Here is a 10416-nt window from a genome sequence, read left to right as displayed (position 1 = left end):
CTCCTTTTCTCTCTTTTCCATTCTCTTTTTTCTCTCTCTCTCTCTCCCTTCTCTCTCTCTCTCTCTCTCTCTCTCTCTCTCTCTCTTTCTCTCTCTCCCCCTCTCTCTTTCTTTTTCTCTCTCGCCCCAACCCCACTATTATTTCCATGCGGTTGGTAGTCACTTTTTCTCGCTTTAATGTTGTAATCCGTTTTTCCATATAAATACCAGTGGTTATTGCGTTTCTGTCGATGGGTACTTTTTGCTTTCGTAAAATCTGCGTTGATTCATAATATCAAATGCACATTCAACAGGGGGAGAGATCAGCAAATCAAATATTCCAAATTAACTTTTTATGTGTGTCCTCTCCCGACCCATTAAATATGTCTGTTGAGTCACAAAGGAACTACATCCCTTGAATGTTTCAGAGAGTTGGATGTGCAATGAAAATCCTCAGGTGGTGTAATGTGTGTCCTGCGTTCTGGAGATTGGGGAATTGTCCTCCATGGCTTCAGCGGTAGTGCGTTTCGAGATACAGAGTCAGTCGGAGGTTCGATCTTCAGATGTGATTAAAGAAGAGTTGTGCAAAGAGAAAATATTACATCAAATGTTAGTCAGCCATGATCATTTTGAATGTTGCTGCAGCCTTGAGTGGAAAACAGACTTCTTCCCCCCCTCAAATGAGTGTCTTTCTGTGTCAGCCTGTAGTGCGTCTCTCCAATATGAAGAACAGCACCCGCGGGCATCAGCCACAGTTCAGCAATTTAGACGAGTAGACAGTAAGTCGCTGCATCATTCGAAAGGTCTGTTTTGCCCTGGGTGTAAGCAATCGGCTCAATGAATGAACAAATGTTGCACTACCAGAACTGTAATGAAGAATGAAGTTGGTGCGAAGAAACATTAGTAAGTGAATAGAACGAGATGGCGGTGAAATATATCCAGACATGAAATTAGAGCATGCATCGGGTCATTTTGACGAGGGATAACAAAAAAAGTAGCCGTTATATTGTCACTCGGGAACATGGATCATTGCCCTACTAGCATTTTGGGATTAGTAATACGAGTTAAACGTTTAAACACTTTCACCACTTCCTGTCTGAATTTGCGCTGGGTCATTGCGTAGATTGTCGTATTGGTACCTGCACTGGCGCGAAGGAGTAAGAGCCCCACCTCGTTCGCCACGGCCGAGGGGCTCCGGAGATCCACGCCCACAAAATTAACCGTGTCTCGAGTACAGATGTATGTCACAGTTCCCGTCATCCAGAGTACAATGGAAGTGCCAGAGACCGTGAACAGTAAGACTATGGACTTGCGACGATTCTCCATCTCACCGTCCTTCTCTTCTCCTCTCTTTAGCTGTCGCCGAACCCTGCTGGCCGCCACAATATATCTGACTGTAAGCCCGTTCAGAATCAACATGAGAGCGAAGGGGAGTAAGGAGAGTGAGATGACCGTCAACCATTGGAAAATGAGCCAACCGATGGAGGTGAAGTAGGCGGATCGTGGCCGGCACCCCCATTTCACGTTTCCCTTCGTAAAGCGAGGCTCGTACATAAAGTGAAAGGGGATGTATTTTAATCCGATCTGGACACACAAGGACACAACAACCACGGCGGCCACCCGATCAGTGCAATACCTGTGTCTGATCTTCGGACAGCAAATGCTAACGAAACGATCGAAGGTGAAGGATACGGTTAACCAGACCGAGTAGTCAAACGTGCTAATCCGCAGGTATATATATGAAGGACACACTGAGCTCCGGGACAGGAAGGAGTTCGGGGAATAGTAAACGTAGATTTCTCGTAGCAACACATGAGCGATGAGAACCAGCAGGTCAGAGATCGCCATTGCCACCATGTAACGCGTGATTCCTCTGGACAGCCCGCAATTTCCCCGATACAGGATCACAGCCGTCAGGATGTTCACTGGAGAAAGGACACGATGCAGTGAAATTATTGTTTAATCACTCACCAACACAAATAGAGAGGAAATTACAACCGCAGTTGGCAACGATCTCATTGGAGATGAACGTCTTCTGGCAATCAGAGAAATAAGTCAATGCTTTCAAAACTGTGCTATATTGAACCGCACAGGTGCACTGATGAGTGGGATGAAGACACACTACTCCTTCTTCTTATCTTCTTCAAATTCTAGAAACGAGCTCTACCACTTACCTTCACAATATCGATCATTTACAAGTGCTATTTAACTTTCCACTTCCAGCCGTAGTGGTGAAGACGGCGCTTTTACAGCTCCAGGGACCCTTTTCCCACTGTCCTGAAGAAGTTTATAGATGCACCCCATTTCCGCCCGGCGTCCCTCCTGGTGTTCCAATTCATCCCCGCACGAAGATTTTGTGCGTGGATTTTGTGTTATAAATTGCACGGCTATATTTGAGCGGGGTCGTCCATGTGCAAAATGGCCCTGATGCTCCACGAAAATAAAAGAAAAACACAATACATTGACTAAAGAACATTTTACAATGCTGATCCGAGACGAAAAATTTGCAAACATTTCGCTGGCCGAAAGAAGGTTGAATTCCAGGTATTTCCAGCACGTGACAATGGTCATCGATTGGTTTTGTGCACGCATGTATCTCTCAGAATGTTAAACTTCCATAAAGATTCCGTTTCAATCTCTCAAGCATCACGACCGCCACATGCCTTCCTTTTCGTTGATGATATAACAGATATTATATTTTTATTCACACTGCTCCATCACAACCTGAAGATCCTTGGCCTCCGATATGATATTCAGCTGATTTTTCAAATCACACCCACGTTTCGTCATTTACCCATATATATTCCTGTGTGCGAACCCACTATGCTGTAATCATTTTTTTAATTTTTCAACAGCATAGTTTAGTCTCAGCAACACCCACAAAGGAAATTGTGACTGAATATATAGAAATGTGTTGAGAGATAAATTAGGAAGATTTTGTTAGAGTAGGTCACATAGAAACACTTTAAAACAGATCTTATTTGTACTTGTAATCCTAGACATTCTCAGAACTTTTGCTCAAGTAATTTCACCAATGGATTGTTGTTTACAAAATACAACAGATGAAACTGACTGTTGTAGCAGCATATTCTCTGCAGGAAAGTTTGCAGTCCTTAGAGGGTCATGTGGTTTTGTAAGCAGAGAGTGTCACTCGGGTTTTTCTCTGAGAGAGAGAGAGAGAGACAGACAGACAGACAGACAGACAGACGGAGTTACAGCTAGCAAGAGCAGCTGTAATTGGAAAAGGACAAGCTGGCAGGAAGCCTCAGTTTGGTAGACGGCCTACTCAAAGCGCTTGTGGTTCATGCCAAAGGAGAGGAACGGCTGTCTAATGTTTCAGTTAGAATAAGGGAAACAAAAAGGAAGTCTGTAGTGACCTGAAAGAAAGAGGTTATCATCTGGAGAACCATGGTGGTCAAGTCACTGGAGTTGTGGATATCCTGAAACAGCTAATCTCTCTCTCTCTGAAAACCAACAAGAACCTTTCTGAGCGGTAACTACTTAACTTTTGGTCACAAAATGATAAATTCTGTGCACAGTCTAAGAATTTCCTGCAACCAGTGAACGTGGAGGAACAAGAAGTGAGTTTGGACTGTGCAGCAAATAAAATTTCTGAACTTACACACACGTTACGTCACGTGCGCTTAGAACCAGAAGGGGATAAGTCAGGTTAAGTAAGTTAGAGTTAAGTTAAAGTGTGATCCTATTTTCATGTTTAAATATAATTAAAAGCAACTTTTTAAAGTAACTATTAGTCTTGATGAATATCAATTGCTGCTGGGTTTTGGGGTCCTCTGGGCTCTTAGCACAATTAATACATATTTTATTTGTACTATAAGAATAGGTATGTTCAGAGTTAACAGGATTAATTGGCCTTCCTTCAGAGCACGTTACTTCTAGTAATAACATGGAAGAGGTTCCACTCATGATATACCATCAGAGGCAGGGTATTTCCGCCAGTGTCACCTTCTGCCAACTCTCTACCTCGCAGTGTCAGTAAGCTTCCGGGTGCGGGATTGATGCAATAGGCGACGCTGCCCCTTTTTGCTACTGAATACCACTCTGATTAAAAGTATAGAACCTCATAATCCACAGACAAGGAGTTTTCATTCTGATCATGCTGTATATTTCGGAAGAGAAGTCCCGGAGACGCTAACTTGCAAGGCTCTAAATTGAACCTTAATCCAACGATTGTACTCGTTGCCACGAGTAACAAACAAGATTGGGGACAGTAAACTTTGCCCGGAGGGAGACAAAAGAATAATCAATTTATATCTGAATGGACGCCGAGACCGCTCATTGAAAAGATGGGAAGGGCAGACAAACATCAAAAGCGCGCCGTCAGTAAGCGTTAACAGTTGGGAGAAAAGTTCAGTACATCGGTGTCACTAAACGGAGTCCTCTGTAATGCGCTAAATGAAGGAATATGGCTTACCAGGAATTCCAATCGCGGCCAAAATCGGGTAGAAAATTTCCTTGACGGCCAGAATCGGAGCCCGTCCCATCGCGGTGTCCCCTGCAAATCCAGGCTGCACAATGCAGAAAACAGAGCGGCTCACATCCTAAATAATATCTCGCCGATCCACCAAGGGATTCTCGAATGACGTGGTGGAGTTATTCACAACCACTTTAAGAAATCAATCACGCCTGATTGATTTCACCCATTTGTAGGTGATGTAATGCTCAACAAAGCGGCGAGGTGGTTACACATCGGTTGCTTCAACCATAAAGCAAAGTGATGGGGGTTTGAAGTGCATTTCAGATACATCGCTTCGTGAAACATTGAGCAGAGAGCGGAGGTTGCTTTCAAATTCCAGGTTTGTATCATTTTAATATCTTATGGTCCAACAGGACCCCAAAGACCAGCGTCAACCAAGTCAAATGGTTACTTAAAAGAATTCTTTTAATAATGTTTAAACGTGAAAATAGAATCAAACTTTAACTTTTCTTCATTGACTTTCTGGGAAATTGGTCAACAACACTGAGTGAGGTCACAAGTAATTATATGATCCATATTAAAGCCATGCTACAGGTGAACGATATCAACGTAGGAAAAGAAGACTTTCGTAATTATCTTAATTGATTTCATGATGCAATATTTACTTCCGTCCCAATGCCTTTCAGCCTCCATAGCAAACACAAGTATGTAGCTCGGCAGGAGCCACTCAACCGCGCCTCTGTGAAATGTTGTCAAGATGGGGTTTGTAAACTTTGCATTCATCAATCTCCTCAGGAAGTGTAGATTTTACAAGCAGTTCAGGTGGTGAATCCATGCACAATGGATCCTGTGCAGATATGGATCGGTAACGTTCACCTGGACTGTGTTATCCCTTAAAGTGATAGTTTGATGGAAACAGACCCTTCCAGTCAAGTTAAGTCAAGTCAAGTTTATTCTCATCCGATGGTAAAAAGTATAACAAGATGAAACAGCGTCCTCTGGTCCTGCTGCCTGTACAGGCAAATATTACATATGCAGGGAAAAGAACTTTATAAATGTTAATAAATAAATAAATATATAGATACTGTTTTGTACAGATGAGACATTCAGATCTTAAGTGTGAACAGTTCCTTTGATCCTTCAGCAGTATCTGTGCCTATTTTAAGAAGCTGTTAGTCAGGCATGTGATGATGTCTCAGATCTCTCTCATCCCTGAAGCGTACACTTGAAATATTATGTGTGCAGGGTGCATGGGGCCTCAATGAATTCAGACAACACAAGTGAAGTTGCAGTTCCGAACTTGTTGGTTGGACACACGATTGATTCCTGTATTTCTCCAGAATCCTATTAATCTAAATACAAACCATTTACTCCACATTCAAGAATTATTTTCTTAAGTTTATCACTTCACACTTTCGAGAAATAGACTCATATCTGGACATTTTCTTCTGAGCCATCCAGAAAGAAGGTTTGAGGTTTTGTCAATTGAGTCACACGCAAGAAAGGGTAGAAATAGGAGGATGTGGAGGATGAATGCGTGGCTAAAGAGATGGTGCAGGGGGCAAGGGATAAGATTTCTGGATCATTTGGATCTCTTCTGGGGAAGGTCAGACCTGTACAAAAGGGACGGACTGAACTTGAACTGGAGGGGGACCAATGTGCTGGCAAGCAGATTTGCTAGAGCTGTGGGGGAAGGTTTAAACTAGTTTGGCAGGGGGTTGGGGAACAGAGTGTGAGAGCAGTGTCAAGGGAGCATGGGCTCCTAGATAAAAATAAAAACGATATCAAAGAGAGGATGGAGATTAGGGTAGAAGGTAGAAAAGAGAATGTATGTGAGGGTCATTCTCTGAAATGCATATATTTTAATGCAAGAAGCATAGTGAACAAGGTAGATGAGCTTAGAGCATGGACAGATACTTGGGGTCACGATATTGTGGCAATTAGTGAGACCTGGCTACAAGAGGGGCACGACTGGCAACTTAACGTTCCAGGATACAATTGTTTTAGATGTGATAGATCAGGGGGTATAAAAGGGGGAGGCGTTGCTCTGCTTGTTAAGGAGGACATTACTGCCGTGAGGTGGCAAGATGGTCTGGACGGATCATCCAGTGAGGCTGTTTGGGTGGAATTGAGGGGTGAAGGAGACATGAGGGTGCAAATAGGGGTGTATTACAGACCACTAAATGGTTCAAGAAAACTAGAGGAACAAATGTGTAGAGAGATAACGTATATGTGTGAGAATCATAAGGTAGTGATCGCGGGAGATGTTAACTTCCCCCACATTGATTGGGACACCCATGCAGTTAGAGGGTTGGATGGGCTAGAGTTCGTTAAATGTGTTCAAGATTGTTTTCTGAATCAATTAGTAGAAGAACCGACTCGGGACAGTGCAATACTGGATCTCCTGTTAGGGAACGAGCTAGGTCAGGTATCAGACATTATTGTTGGAGATCCAATTGGGTCTAGTGATCATAATTCTGTTAGCTTTAAGGTAGATTTAGGGAAGAGCAAGGAGGGGCCTAAAGTTGAGGTTCTGGATTGGAGAAGAACAAATTTTGAAGGAATAAGAAATGATTTGGGGAGTATTGAGTGGGACAGGATATTTTCAGGTGAGAGTGTAAATGAAAAATGGAGGATATTCAAAAAAGAGATTTTGAGGGTACAGAGTAATTATGTCCCAGTGGACATAAGGAAAGGCTGGATGTCATAGGGAGGATTGGTTTTCGAGGAATATTGGAAATTTGATTAGGAGAAAAAGGGAGGTGTACAAGAGGTATAAAGAACAGGGAGCTGACAATGTGAAGGAGGACTACAAGGAGTGTAAAAGGAATCTTAAGAAAGAAATTAGAAAGGCCATAAAAAGGCACGAAGAGGCTTTGGCAGACAGAGTAAATATAAATCCAAAGGATTTCTATAAGTACATTAAAAGTCAAAGATTAGTGAGGGATAAAATTGGACCCCTTGTAGATAGTGAGGGTAGGCTGAGTGAGAAGTCTGAGGAAATGGGGGAAATTTTGAATGATTTCTTTGCCTCGGTATTCACTAGGGAAAAAAATGTTGAACCAGTTGAAGTAAAGAAAAATAGTGGGGAGGTCATGAAGCATATAAGGATAACCGAGGAGGTAGTGATGGCTGTGTTAAAAAAGATAAAGGTGGATAAATCTCCCGGACTGGACAAAATATTCCCTAGGACACTCAGGGAGGCTAGTGGACAGTTAGTGGGGCCATTAACAGATATTTAGGATGTCACTGGCCACGGGGGTGGTACCAAAGGATTGGAGGGTGGCGCATGTGGTTCCTCTGTTTATGAAAGGGTCCAAATGCAAACCTGGGAATTATAGGCCCGTGAGACTGACGTCTGTGGTGGGCAAGTTGATGGCAAGTGTTCTGAGGGATGGTATTTACAAATATTTGGAGGTACAGGGATTGCTAGGGAGTAATCAGCATGGTTTTGTCAGGGGTAGATCATGCTTGACAAACCTGATTGAGTTTTTCGAGGGGGTTATAAAAAAGGTTGATGAATGGAAAGTTGTGGATGTTGTCTATTTAGACTTTAGTAAAGCTTTTGACAGTTCCCCACAGGAGGTTAGGAAAAATGGTGGAGGCATTAGGTATAAATGAAGAGGTAGAGAAATGGATTCAGCAATGGTTGGATGGGAGGAGTCGGAGAGTAGTGGTAGAAAATTGTTTGTCCAATTGGAGGCCGGTGACTAGTGGAGTTCCTCAGGGATCAGTCCTGGGTCCACTATTGTTTGTTATATATATTAACAATCTGGAAGTAGGGGTGGAGAATTGGATAAGCAAGTTTGCGGATGATACAATGATTGGTGGTGATGAGGACAGTGAGGAAGATTACCGTAGATTAAAAGGTGATTTAGGAAGGATGGAGGTGTGGGCTGAGAAATAGCTGATGGAATTTAAGACAGATAAGTGTGAGGTGTTACATTTTGGAAAGGCAAATCTAAATAGGTCATATGCATTAAATGGTAGGCTATTGAGATGTGCAGAGCAACAAAGGGATTTAGGAATTGTGGTAAATAGTACCCTCAAGGCTGATACTCAGGTAGATGGTGTGGTGAAGAAGGCATTTGGAATGTTGGCCTTCATAAATCGGAGTATTGAATTCAAGAGTAGGGAGGTTATGATGAAATTGTACAAGGCATTGGTGAGGCCAAATTTGGAGTACTGTGTACACTTTTGATCACCAAATTATAGGAAAGATATAAACAAATTAGAGAGAGTGCAGAGAAGGTGGTTCACGAGAATGTTGACAGTATTTCAAGGTTTGAGTTACAGGGAAAGGTTGTGCAGACTGGGGCTTTTTTCTCTGGAGCATAGAAGATTGAGAGGGGACTTGATAGAGGTGTTTAAGATTTTAAAAGGGACAGACAGAGTAAACGTGGATAGGCTTTTTCAATTAAGAGTGGGGGAGATTCAAACTAGAGGTCATGGTTTAAGATTGAAGGGGGAAAATTATAAGGGGATCATGAGGGGAAATTTCTTTATGCAAAGGGTGGTAGGGATGTGGAATGAACTTCCGACAGACGAGGTTGAGGCGGGATCATTGGTTACATTTAAGGAAAGACTGGATAGTTACATGGATAGGAGAGGACTGGAGGGGTATGGACCGAGTGCTGGTCAGTGGGACTCGGAGGGTGGGGATTTGTTATGGCATGGACTAGTAGGGCTGAACTGGCCTGTTCTGTGCTGTAAGTGGTTATATGGTTATATGGTTTAGTTGAAGGTTGCTGAAGGATACAAGAGGATATAGATCGATTGTAGAGTTGGTCATAAAACTATCAGATTGATTTCAATTACGTGAAATATTTTGGAAGAACATGAGAATTTGGGAGGAACTCAAAAGTAATATTTGAATTATTGGAGGACGATATGGCCAGATATAAAGGACTAATATTTTGACATACGTTAATAAATGGAAGAGCTAGTTTATTTATATTAAATTTAATTAATTAATAAAGAATACTTGGAGATGAAGAGATTAATATGAGACAAATTTGAAAAAATGGATGCCTGTATTGAAAAGTCAAATGTTAATGTAGAGACTTTATGTGTGCTGGGAACCGTGCTTCTGGGGCTTTCCTCGCTTTCCTAATTTTTTCTCATCTTTCTATTTCTTACATTTGTGGGGAGGATTTGGTGGGCTTGTGTGGGGGGGGGGGCGAGAAGTCCTTATCTGCCAACAATAGTTGGATGTCGTCAGGCCTTTGTTCCAGGAAGGCCTGCTTATACATGGGGCATGGTTTGTGGCCTTCTGTCAAGGAGAGCATCTCATTCATGAGGGTGGCTGCGCCCTGTCTCCTTGGGTGTCTAGGTGCATGGGCCTGCTGGCCCGCTTGGGTCTGGTCAGGCCGAACGTGCTGAGGAACAGCGGTTTGAGTGCCAGGTATTTACCCACCTCTGTGGATTGTGGATTAAGGTGTTCACTCTGGCACCATTTGCCGGTCGACGGTGTTAACAACGTGATGGAACATCATCGAATGTCCCTGCCGTTTATCGCATGCTGATTTGTCCTTTAAAAAAGCAATATCGAACACTTGTCTGCATTAACATCCAGCTTACATTTTAGCAGCCAGCCCAGAACCATCTTCAATCTTGAAAAATTTTCCTCGTTGTCCACTTGCTAATCCAATGTATCAATAATCATCCAGATCATTTACGTGCATGGATGACAAACAAGAATGGATGTCACGCCCATGCACACTGCTCATCACATGGCTTCAGACAGAAAGACAGCATTGTACTACTACTCTCAGGCTTCTCCAAGAGAGCAAATGTCGAATCCAGTTTACAAAGCCACCATGAACGCCAAGCTACCGATACTTCATGAGTGATCCCCAATTCCATGGAAAACGGCGGCGCAGCGGGAGCTACTGTTACGGTGGCACTACCGGTGGTGTGGACCCGCAGGGATCTGGGATCGGAATCAAGCGCTCCCGCTTTGTCCAGTCTCCCAGTTTGACGGCCGTCAGCTCTCGATA

At 43.0% G+C, this 10416-nt stretch overlaps 1 pseudogene; it reads right to left on the bottom strand.

Moving 5' to 3' along the window:
• Window positions 1-10416, bottom strand: part of LOC138748042 (NACHT, LRR and PYD domains-containing protein 12-like) — a 211156-nt pseudogene that overhangs the window by 63713 nt on the left and 137027 nt on the right.

The sequence above is a fragment of the Narcine bancroftii genome, chromosome 13 (assembly GCF_036971445.1).
Source record: "Narcine bancroftii isolate sNarBan1 chromosome 13, sNarBan1.hap1, whole genome shotgun sequence".
Taxonomy (NCBI): Eukaryota; Metazoa; Chordata; class Chondrichthyes; order Torpediniformes; family Narcinidae; genus Narcine; species Narcine bancroftii.
Note: the sequence above shows the minus strand (reverse complement) of the source record. Positions and strands in the feature narration are given on the sequence as shown.